The sequence below is a fragment of the Protopterus annectens genome, chromosome 9.part0 (assembly GCF_019279795.1).
Source record: "Protopterus annectens isolate FY-2018-M chromosome 9.part0, PAN1.0, whole genome shotgun sequence".
NCBI lineage: Eukaryota > Metazoa > Chordata > Ceratodontiformes > Protopteridae > Protopterus > Protopterus annectens.
In genome coordinates, this window is record NC_056743.1 from 1096980316 (window position 1) to 1096993077 (window position 12762).

At 41.2% G+C, this 12762-nt stretch overlaps 1 protein-coding gene across 5 annotated transcripts in view; it reads left to right on the forward strand.

The window, feature by feature from the left end:
* The window catches only part of LOC122811830 (homeobox protein Hox-D3-like), a 1090053-nt gene that overhangs the window by 325026 nt on the left and 752265 nt on the right, over positions 1 to 12762 (forward strand). The window lies entirely within an intron of this gene.

Here is a 12762-nt window from a genome sequence, read left to right on the forward strand (position 1 = left end):
AATTATTGTGTTGATTTGTCACAAAACATTTCAGCAAATAACTCAAGACTAGTCATTTCATGCATCCTTAATTATATGATATATGATATACGATGTAATGTGATATATGCATGTTTTGTACTCACTTTATGTAGATATGCACATCTTCTTTATACATGTATATACCCCCCACCCTCCCACACAGTACCTCAATATCAGCTATTCCTTGCACTTCTACAGTTCCTCAAAGTGAACTATTCTACTGGATCAAATCTGATACTCAGGGCTGGAGAGATGACCGAGTTGCCTTAGTCCAGTGTCGGGCTGGAGAGATCACTGAGTTGCCTTAGTCCAGTGTCGATCTGGAGAGATCACCAAGTTGCCTTAGTCCAGTGTCGGGCTGGAGAGATCACCGAGTTGCCTTAGTCCAGTATCGGGCTGGAGAGATCACCGAGTTGCCTTAGTCCAGTGTCGGGCTGGAGAGATCACAGAGTTGCCTTAGTCCAGTGTCATACTGCTGCCCATGAAAGAACTGATTTTGTCCCACATCCAAAACTCACTCCCCAACATCCATCACTTGCAGTGATGTGACTGCAGAATCTTAAGGATTTCTGATGGTATGTCCTGAGTTCTTTTATGGTAAATGCTGTACCCTGTTGTGGTCCTTGCAGACTAAGACAGAAACAACGTCATCCAAAGCCCCCTGACCCAGGATTAGACAGAAGCAACATCACCCAGGATAGGTGAGCCAGAAAAATGCCATTCTTTTCCTGTCTCAACAGCCAACTTCTCAGGACTCAGGGCCACTGATTTAACTCCTATCTCTTGGGGGCCCAGTCAGGGGTCTATTTCTCTGCACTACGGGGGCAGCTTTATGTTCATCTTCTAAGCTATGCACAGACTTGCTGTTTATTTCCATGCTTAATTACATGTTAACACAGCTGTAACTGTTTTGAATGCTGCTGTTTAACATGTACCTGTCTGCCGATTTTCTGTCCTGGAAGGTAGACTATATTTTTGCTCTCTTGGGATAAATGTTAACAGCCACATTTACTTTGCAATATTTTCACGGCTATCACTCTTTCAGAGTTCATGCAAACAATACATTGGGGTCCATTGCAACAGACTTTTCTCTAGCAGTCAGAATGTATGCTTCAAGCTATGATATAACCAGAGTGTGCATGATATATAGTGGTATGTAGTCACCGAACAAGCAAAAGTCTTGGCTATCTGTACAAGGCAGTAAACTATATAAAACTTCACCCTGCCAACACAGGTGTTATGGCCCAAATCCTGCATGTCATAATGCACACTAGAACTGCTACTGCATACCTTCTGTAGCAGAACAGCGAAATAAAATTACTAACACTTAGCAAAGATTGTATCCATATTTCTCAATGACTTATGTGGATACCTGTCAAATCTTCGAATGCTCAAAATTTTGAACGTTACATGGTCGAGACCAAACGTTCGAAATTTTGAGTGCTCGAAGATAGACTTTCAGGGGCACCATACAGTGCAGATAGGGAGAATTTCCCTTTTCTGCACTGAAGTGCGGTCTCGGAGTTGGTATATTTAAGTAGGGGGGTGTGAGGGGTGCAGAGGGGCTTGGCGCCCTGCCTACACTGTTAAAGTGTTTTTTTTTTTTCTGTGTTTTCTTTTTTTTTTTTTTTTTTTTATGTTCGAACATCCAAATGTCGAACATTTGGTCTCGACCATGTAATTAGACATTTTGAATGTTCGAACATTTAACATAGACCCACTTATGTGGCCATCTATCTGGTCTGATAATAGAATTCAACCCCCAGCAGAAAGCTTAAAATCATGGACTAACTGCTAGGAAGTGACAATATGGCATATAATGCCTGTAAACATGCTGATTGATTCACATTACTCACAGAAGTCAGAAATGAACCAAACTTGTTCAATTTTCAACACTAGACTAAAACATTGCATACTACCATGAACAAGTGCTGTCACGTGGACATTACCTGATTAACTATGTAGTCTTATTAACTTTCCTCAGAGAGAAACCATTTTATTTGAGTGAATGTTATATGTTTTGCGTAGTATTAATAATGTGAATCCTACTTCATCACCATGCTATGAAGACAAGTTAATTCATGTTGGTGGATATGCCACTGAGTAAACTTCTAGAACATTCTATAGTTATGTGTTCCAGTGGTATTCTTTGTTTGCTGGGCTAAAGGGCCTTTGAGTTAATGGAATTTACATAGTAAATACATTTTAATAAACAAATAAAGCAAAGCCTGCTCTCTGAAAGGGTTTGCATGTTCAGACTCACTCACTTGTCAAAATATTTAATTTATTTGTCCTGTACAGACTAAATACAATGCATCGAATGACCTTTTACAGCAGTGACACTGTACTCGCAGGCACTAGTTTTGTTTGCACTTACTCAGACTATATGAGAAAAATGAGTTATAAACTCAGAACAGAAATGTTTATTTCTGTAGTCATAAATTGGGCAGCAGGCATAAAGAACTCTTTCCAAGGTGCACCCAAGAGTGAACAGAAAAAGCCAACAGTAACATAAAATCCCTAACAAAATAACAACCAGTACAAATATCTGGCACTCTTTATTAGGCAGTTCTTATTACAGATGTAGTAATTGTTCAAAGTGTCTATAACCTTTGTTCACAGTGTCCATAACCCTTGTTATTTACTTTGTCTTGGGCTTGAGTCATGTCTGAAAAGGGCCCTTGGACCAGTCTACCTACTGGGTTAACAAATTAAAACATATAAATAAATAGGTAACTAAGTAAGTAAATGCAATTTATTGTGTGACATTGGAAACTTTCAATGCTCACAAAGTATCTCTAGATGAACTGGTGAAATTGTCATTCCAAGTAACTTTGCTTACTATAGTGGTTATACAATAGCTGTATACTAATTTAACAAAAGTCAGTTTGATGACATAGGTTCATAGGGTGTTATTGGGCTAACGACTGCTAGGACCCTTACAAGTCTAGCCGCACACCCCATACCATATGGGTCTAGAGTATTATGGGTATCTATATGAGGGAGGCATGTTAATATGGAACTAAGGGATTTGTAGGTTGGGGGTTGTTAGTTAGGATAATACTTTTCTTATTGACATCTGACATCCAGAAGGGATATGGGGCCAGACTAGGAGTAAATCTACAGATGTTCTTCGTGTTTCACTGTTGCAGTCATTACATTTGGGTAATCTGCTGGCAGGTTGCCCTCAGTCGGCCTAATTAACAAAGTCTTGGGTCCTGCGTCAGTTGCTGTCCCTTCTTCCATGACGTCAGGTCGTCAGGGGTATAAAACATGCAGCCGATGCCATTACATCAGTCTTTCTTGCCATGCAGTGCCCGAAGCAGAAGCAGTTCACAAGTGCCAGTCATCTGACTCCTGAAATTTTCATTTTCGAGTTTCCGAACTGAAGTCTTCAACTAAAAGCTAAGTACCCCATTGGGGAAACTTTTTCTTGCTCCTTTCCTATATCAGCAAAAGTTAATAATTGCATTATTTGTGGGAAGCATAAGGATTTTCATTTGTACTGTATTCTTGCCTAGGCCCTGACCACAACATACCTTGCTGTCGGTTTTGTGCTAAATTTAATCAACGCACTATTAAATGTCGGTATATTTTTGCTTTTTGGCTCACGATTTAATTATCCAGAAATGTCGTCGGTTAGCAATCCGACTACCGTAATACCTAAAAAACGCAAAGAAAAAGACAGAGACAGACTGTCAAGGTCCAAAACTGATGACGACGCTTCTCCTAAGCCAGTTGCCAGTTCACCGGTACTCAGTGAGGCGCTTTCACAGCCCCTGATACCCGCTACTTCTGATTTGCAGGCCTCTACTGAGACCCATTCGGAGTCCAGTATGCCGCGAGATGCTTCAATTATGGAACCTGCGGATGTCTCTACCTTAGATGGGTCCAGAGCCGCTGTGCAGGCACCAGCTTCTGAGGTTGTTTTCAGGCCTACAGATTTGTATATTAGACCGACGCCATCTTCAAAACTAAGGCTAAAATCTAAATCTATGTCTAAAAAACCGACGCCTGGGCCACATGTGTAGGCCCCTATGCCTAAAAAACAAATGATCAAAATGGCTGAAGATTTAATTACTCTGATCAGGGGTAGCAAACCCCCTCCTTCTAAGAGGCCTAGGCAAGACATTGATCATGAATCTTCTGAACAGGATTCTATTTCTTCTGACTCTTTTAATGAACAGGATTTGTCTATACCTACTTATGAGAGGACTCTGATGCAGAAGATTCCATTCCTTCTGCTTCTTCCACTGAGGATTTTTCTTTTGGGGAAACTTTACATACCTTAAGGGAACATTTCCACTGGGAAAGTCAGGATTTCTCTGAATCTGAAAAGAGACTTAGGGATTTTCTTCTTCTTCCTCAGCATAGGCCTTTGGCTATGCCTCCTGTTCTAGACATTGTTGATGATGTTTTTTCAGAATATAGTATGGCTCCTGATTCTCTGCTTCCAGCTCCTTGTAAGCCAGACAGATACTATAGCGTTCCTGACTCCCACAAATTCCTTTTCAAAAATCCTATTGCAGATCCTGAAACCATTTGTCAGGGTCCCAAGGGCATTAAGGCTTCTACTGCTAAAAATCCTACCCCTTCTGATAGAGATTCCAGGGCGCTGGATAGATGGGGTAAGAAGGTTTACACTTCTGCAACCTTGGCAATCAGGGCTTTAAACTGTCAGTTTCATATGCTTAAATATCAACAGCATATTATGGGACTGCTTAAACAGAAAATAATGTTAATTTATGACTGTGTGGAAAATTAAGATTTACAGGATTTATTGCATTCAGCTGAACAAGTTGGAAAATATACTTTGCAATGTGGTTTTGATTCTTTGGAGGCCTCCTGCAGGGCTGCTGTAACTGGGTCTGTGTTAAGAAGGCATGCTGGGCTCAAAGAGCAAACTCTGCCTGATCATGTTAAAGCAAAATTGTCGGATGATCCTTTACAACAGGACCGTCTTTTTTGGTAATAAGGCTGAAGAAGTTTTAAAAAAGATGGAAGATAAAGCTAAATCTATGAAAACTGCGAAAGATTTCTTACACGTGCAACCTCCAAGATTTAGTAGGCACTGGCCTACTAAGAACTGGTCCTTTCCAGTTCCTTCCAGAGCCACTCAAGTCAAACCCAGACATTCCAAAGGCTCCAAGTTTCAGTCACAAGGGACCTTTAGAACAAAACAATGGGGTGCCTCCACCTCCAAATCTGGAACCAACAAGGCACCTTCTTATGGTAAACAGTCTCAATGACTTCCCTCTACACTCACCAAGCACTTATCTTTTAGCTGCCCCTTTGGGGGGAAAGCTGGCACTTCATGCAAGAAACTGGCAACTTATAACCCAGGACAAATGGGTTTTAAATATAGTATCCCAGGGATACAGATTTCATTTCCACATGTTGCCAATCCCAAATGGATGGCCAGACCTGCCCCCAAATCAGTGGGCAGAGGCCCAGAAACATGTTCTGTCCCTCATGAACATGGGGGCTATTCAACCAGTACCAGAAGAGGAAAAGGGACAAGGTTTCTATTCAAGACTTTTCCTGGTACCCAGAAAAGACAACTCATGGCATCCAATTCTGGACTTATCTACTCTAAACACATTTCTGGACATTCCAAAATTCAAGATGCTGACTCTTCAACAGCTACTTCCTATGCTAGGCAAAGATGCCTGGTTGGTAACTCTAGACTTAAAAGAGACTTACCTGCATATCCCAATCAGGGAATCTTGCAGAAGATACCTCCACTTCAACATAGCCTATTTTCATTACCAGTTCTCTGCACTGCCCTTTGGCTTATCTACTGCACCCAGGGTCTTCACAAAGTGCCTGGCTACAGTAATTGCATTTTGCAGGCAAAGAAATATTCAAATCTATCCATACCTGGACGATTGTCTAATTCAGGCAGAGAACAATGACAGTCTTCTAAAGCATCTGGCATTTCTAAAAAGGGTTCTAACTTGTCTAGGGTACACAATAAACGAAAAGAAATCACAACTGGTACCCTCTCAAAAAATTACATTCCTGGGTGCAAGCTTGAACACAACTGCCCAGATGGCTTACCTTATGCCAGAAAAGCAAATTCAATTGGTGACTTACTTCAAACAGGTGGCCACAAAAACCCTGCTATCTGCAATACAAATTCTTCAAGCCTTGGGGTTCATGGCCTCCTGCATTCTTCTAATTCCATATGCAAGACTGCATATGAGGAAACTTCAGTGGTACTTAAAAAGTTTATGGAGTCAACATTGTCAGAGTCTGGAAACAATGATTCCTATCATACTTTGCCTGAAACTAGAGTTCCTATGGTGGGCAGAGGCCTGCCACCAAAACAAGGGACTGCCATTCACTCCACCCCCTGTCGCCCAAACCCTAACTACAGATGCATCAGACTATGCTTGGGGGGCTCAGCTGGCAGGGAAGTGCATTCAGGGCAAATGGAGCCCAAATCAAATGCACCTTCATATCAATCAGAAAGAGATACTAGCTGTACAGAATGCACTGACAGCCGTCAAGGACTACATGGCATTGTGGAACACGGCCTTGACCTATCAAATACAACTACAAGCTCAATTCCTGCCAGGAAAGCTGAATACTCTGACAGACAGACTAAGCAGAAATCTTATGGACCCACACGAATGGAAACTGGAACCACGGATTTTTAACATGTTGACATGCAAATGGGGGAGTCCAGACATAGATCTTTTTGCCTCACCCCTGAACTATCAGTTGGACAAATTCTGCACAAGAACTCATCACAAAAAAGCTTGGAAAGTGAATGCTCTATCATTCACCTGGAAAAAACAGTCTATGCTTTTCCCCCTCTGCCTCTGCTCTCCAAAGTTCTACTAAAAGTCAAACAGGACAAACCAAAATGATTCTGATTGCTCCAGACTGGCCTCGCCAACACCGGTACCCACTCCTGCGCAATGTGTTACACCTTCCACCGTGGCACCTGCCTCAGACCCCTTACTTACTATCTCAGCAGTACAACCAAATTCTGCACACTCAGCTTCAAACATTGAATCTTGCAGCATGGTTAATCACCTAAATTCACCTTTAGCATCCCTCAGCAAACCTGTAATGGATGTCATTTTGTAGGCGAGAAGGCCTAGTACTAGAAAATCTTATGCTGACAAATGGAAAAGATTCTGTGCCTGGAACCAATCACAAGGAATAAGCACAGCAGCGCCCAATATTCCTCAGATTTTACAATACTTAACTGAGATGCTTCACAAGGGCCTGTCCTTTTCTTCCATATAAATCCATGCCTCTGCCATTTCAGCTCATTACAACACAGAACCTCCCCTCTTCTTTCATCCTCTGCTAAAGCAGTATCTCAGAGGGGCCAAAAACTTAAGACTACCCAGGAGAGCTCCAACCCCTGCTTGTGACCACAATTTTGTATTGGAAAAACTCACTCTCCCTCCTTTCGAGCCGGCTGCTACTGCAGACTTAAAATTTCTCTCCTGGAAAACAGCTTTCCTTATAGCAGTCACTTCAGCTAGAAGAATCTTTGAATTACAGGCTCTTATGGCAGTGGAGCCTTTCATTATTTTTCATGCGGACAGGGTGTCTCTCAGGACCAATCCATCCTTCATGCCTAAGGTGGTATCCAGTGTGGCTCTTAATCAGACCATTCATTTGCCAACTTTCTTTCCCAATCCACAGAACAAGGGGGAGCAAATTCTGCATTAATTGGATGTACACAGACAACTTAGATTTTACTTAAACAGGACAAAATCTCTAAGAAAATCTGAACAACTACTGGTGGCATTTGCTGCAGGGGCAGAGGGAAAGGCTATTTCAAAACAGACTATTTTCAAATGGATAAGCCATTATATTCATTTCTGCTATATGCACCATGGTAAAACTATCCTCCAGGGGATCAGATCTCATTCCACCAGGGCTGCATCTACTTCTGCTGCCTTTCTCAGAGGTGTTCCTACCAGAGACATTCTAGAAGCTGCTACCTGGAGCTTAGTTCATACATTCTCCAAGCATTACCACTTACCTTTCTTCTCTAAATCCAGAGCTGGCTTTGCCACTGCTGTCCTGCAGGGCCTTATAAATCCATCCTCCCAACCTTAGCTTTGGGAATCTACCCAAATGTAATGACTGCAACAGTGAAACACGAAGAACATAGTACAGTTGTGTACACTTACCATAAATGTAGATGTTTGAGTGTATTCACTGTTGCAGTCCTGGTTACCTACCCTCCAGCCCCCTGTTTTTCTCTTACTATACCTCTACTTTCTTTTACTATGCTTTAAAGCCTTGTTGGTGTATTTGCTTCTGTTTGGAGGTATAGTTTTTGTGTTTTAAATTATATATATATATATATATATATATATATATATTTTTTTTTTGCTCCCCATTTGGGGGGCACCTGACATCTGGGGCAAGAAAAACTGATGTAATGGCATCGGCTGCATGTTTTATACCCCTGACGACCTGACGTCATGGAAGAAGGGACAGCAACTGACGCAGGAACCAAGACTTTGTTAATCAGGCAGACTGAGGGCAACCTGGCAGCAGATTACCCAAATGTAATGACTGCAACAGTGAATACACTCGAACATCTACATTTATGGTAAGTATACAGAACTGTACTTTTCCCATCAAATTGTCATGGTTTGTTTGAATAGGGTCAGGGATGAATTATGTTTCACATGTATGGGGAGCCTATTACATAGCGTGAGGATTCTTAGGGGCACATATCTGTCACTTCAGCACTTTCTGTTGATGTCACAAGTGAAGTTCACATTCCTGGATCTAGTGTTTCTGGTGCTGTTTGTTTTGTGCATGTGCCACAGATCTGTCAAGGCTGCGTCTGAAGAAGCCCTGTAAGCCAGGCAAAAATCATCTCTCAGCAGCCTGTAGGAGACTGAATACATAGACGAAGCCTTTAGATGGTCAGTGTAGGACAAGGGTATTCATGCCCTGAATTCTCCTGGTGAGAAAGCTTTGTGGGCGTTCCAGCTGTTGCAGTTGTCTGGTTAGGTACATGCAAAAAAGGGAATTGTTTTGCATGATAGGTCTGATAAGGGTGGAGTAGAGTGGTACTGTAACTTTCCTGAACCTGGATGCCGTACCCTTCCTTGTAAGTTTGGCGACATAGAATGCTTTTCTTACTATGTTAGTTACATGTTGGTCAAAATCCAGATCCCTTTTTACTGGGTCAACTATTAGGGGTGTTTTATTGATGGAGTAATTAACTTGGGTTGACAGTTTCCCAAAGGACACTCTGTGATTAATTTAGCACAGGTGCTTGTATTCTCAGGGTTAGGGGGAGCATTGAATTTTGATAAACTGTCACTTAATAGCTTTGTAATCTTACCTGACTAGTGAGGACGTGATGTGGGGAGGCCCATATTGGTGAGTACCAGATCCAGTATGTTTAATCCTCTGTTTGGGGTGTGCACTATCTGTTCCAAGATGCTTGTGTTAAAGTCCAGGAAGTGTTGGGCCTGTGAGTTTGAGGCAATTTAAGTTTCCCAGTCTATAGAGATTAGTTAAAGTCACCCATGAATAGAGTGTGTGGTTGGATGCTGAATGCCTTTAGCAGGTTTAGATAACAGTCATGAGACTCTATGGACATAGATTGTGACCTGTAGCTAGCCATAATATGGTGAGGGACCTTATCTGTGGTGACTTGTACATCGATGAGTTCCATGGAATCATCCTGTTTAACCAACCTGGAGGTATGTTTGTTGCATTTTTAAAATATACCACCCCCTACCAGCTCTTTCTAGTTCCTTCCTACTGTGATACTTGACACACATGGAGAAAATATCCCTCCATGCTTTTTTCCTTCTTTTTTTTTATTTATTGATTAGTTTCAACTTACAGTAAATCGTTTCATTGTTTATTATTATTATCCCTGTTTCCTCTCTTAGCTTCCCACCCATTTCCTTTTGTGAACCAAGGCCTTGTCTTTGTCATGGCTTCTGTCTCCAGTAAATATGCCTGTGGCAGGTAAATCAAATCAGCTGATTAATCATTCACTCCAATGGAGCTCAGGAATTTTGCACTGTTAACTTCCAATGGACGGAGCCTAAGCCATTTAACAGAATCAAATTATGTCCTCACATTTCAAACAAATATTCACATCTTTGGGACCATAGTGGTTATGTAAGAAGTATAAATGACAAACTCTTCAGCACAAACTATTTTTATAGTGGTAGTATTCTTTAGTTTCTAGGTCTTAAACTGAATTTTATACATTACAGTAAACATATTACATTTGTAATGTTTTGTAAACAACTTACAACATATCAGCAACCACTGAAATTACACACATACTGTCAGCAGTATTTTATTCATCTAGCTGAGAGCTTTCATATGAGGCTAAGGAGTTCTGTCTGTGTTACTTGATTGTTGAGATATTTAGAAAAGTGTGAAAATTATACCTGTATAAATTAATATCATAAAAACAACAGTTAATATCTCTTTACCTGCACGAGACAGAGGTCAAATATTAATGCAGTTGAGTTTGCTACTGTGTAAGCTTTAAGGTGAAATCATTTAAAACCTCGTACATAGCATGGTTTTAGAATTATTGATGCAAATATGAACAAGCAATATTTGACGCCTATAGGGGTCAGTAGGAGTTAACTGCAGATGCACCTGGAAGCGTCACTCGGATGTAACAGTATGATTCATTTGAGCTGCTCCATGTCGCTTGCACTGATTTGGGCCTCACTCCACATAGCATTCAGCACTGCTCTGTATGTCTTTGGTTTGACAATGCCACCAAAAAGTATGAACAGACAGCAATGTCAAGAGGTGACTAAGCAACTTTTTTCACATGGCCACCAAGCTAAATCACCTGCTATGACAAGTACAGCAAAACTGTACTGGACAGGTGAATGCACAGGGTCTAGTACAGGTGTTCATTTTCTAATAGATCGTGACACAATTGCTTGCTGACACTTGCTTGAAAAAGTACCCTAATTTGGTAGTCCCCAGTTGCTCCTTAAACTGAAAACTCAGTCTCCCATCAAACTAAATTCCCTGATCACTCCATAACCATAAAACTCCCTTTCTGCTCCCTAAAACTAAATTTCTCTCCTGCTCCTTAACTGTAAAATTCCCCTCCTACTCCCTAATCCTAAAATGCCTCTCATGCTTTCTTCCCCTTGGCTGCCACACTTGCCTTGCTTAAAGTCGAGTAACACATTTCAGTCTGCTACTTGTCCGAATTCATATTCGAATTCGAGCTCAAGAGGCAGCGTACCTGAGCAACAAGAGGCTTGCGTCATTAGCATCAAAATGGTGGGTTTCAGCATGTGAGATTTATGTGCTTGTAGTGTTCCCAATGCATACCTTGCCAAGGCAGCTGTACCACTGTGGCCTTCTTCCAGAATGTTTCTACCCAGAATATCTGTGACCAGCTGTTCGGCCTACTGTTTATACTGTACATAGGCATTTCAAATAGAATGTATATATTTGTAGGCCTGGTAGCAATAAGATACTCATTTTTTTTTAATAGTAACGTGTTATCATGTAATGGTCCTTTCATGCCCTGTTTGCAGTTAGAAGTGCTGGTGAGCTTTGCTTTAGTGCATTATACATCACACAATCAACAAGCACATTTGTTGGTAAGTTTACCCAGGTCTCTTTACAAAAACAGAAGAGAAAGTGATGCAGGTTATACCTTTCTTTATAGCCAGACTTCTGGCTCAGAGCCATGTTGTGGATGATAAAGTTTGAACCCCTAGGAATACCTGCATACGCTGCATATTTAATCAGAAAACTGGCATATAGCCACAGCTAACATCATGTATGTAATGTCCTGAAGCAATCCATGATCAGTTTACTTGAACATGTGTTGCAATGTTGAGCACCTTCACAAAACTATAGTATCCAAATTTGTGGGGGGGGGGTCTGCACTGTAGTAACTAGAAGTCCCTTTAAAGCAATGAAACCCTTTTTATTGGAGTGACCCAAGAACACAACAAAATTAAGCAACTTACTCAAGGGCCACAATGTGTAAAAATAAGAGGTAATGGGATTGAAATATAGGCCTTCATGACAAAATAAACAGTTTACCATATTGCTTCAAACCATTTGAAGTAGCTTAAAATGTTCAAGGAATATTCCAAGGGGTATGGGCTATGAACTACTGTGTATTTAAGACAGCACAAAATGAATGTCTTCAAAATGTTGAGGTGATAATCTGATTACTTGAAAATGATCCCTTCTGGGGATTGTCATCACATTGTGATGGAAAAGATACATTAGAAGTGAGCTGCAGCAGCCTTCCATGTGTGGCCATGAACACCTGGTAGGGTCTCCCTTGATGAACAGCTTCAGCTGATAGATATTTCTGGCAGTACAACTTGAACAATTCCCTACAGAGTGTGTGTGTGTGTGTGTGTGTGTGTGTGTGTGTGTGTGTGTGTGTGTGTGTGTGTGTGTGTGTGTGTGTGTGTGTGTGTGTGTGTGTGTGTGTGTGTGTGTGTGTGTGTGTGTGTTTGAGTTTGAATCTTCTTTTGTGAGTGTGTGTATGTGCATGTGTTTACCTGAATGTGTGCATGTGTGTATCTTCTTATGTGAGTGCATTGTGTATGTGCATGTGTGTTTGTGTTTACCTGAATATGTGTGTATGGCTCTGAATCTTTTATTTGTGTTTGTGTGTGTGTGTGTGTGTGTGTGTGTGTGTGTGTGTGTGTGTGTGTGTGTGTGTGTGTGTGTGTGTGTGCGCGTGTGTGTATGTATGTATGTAAATGTGTGCATGTC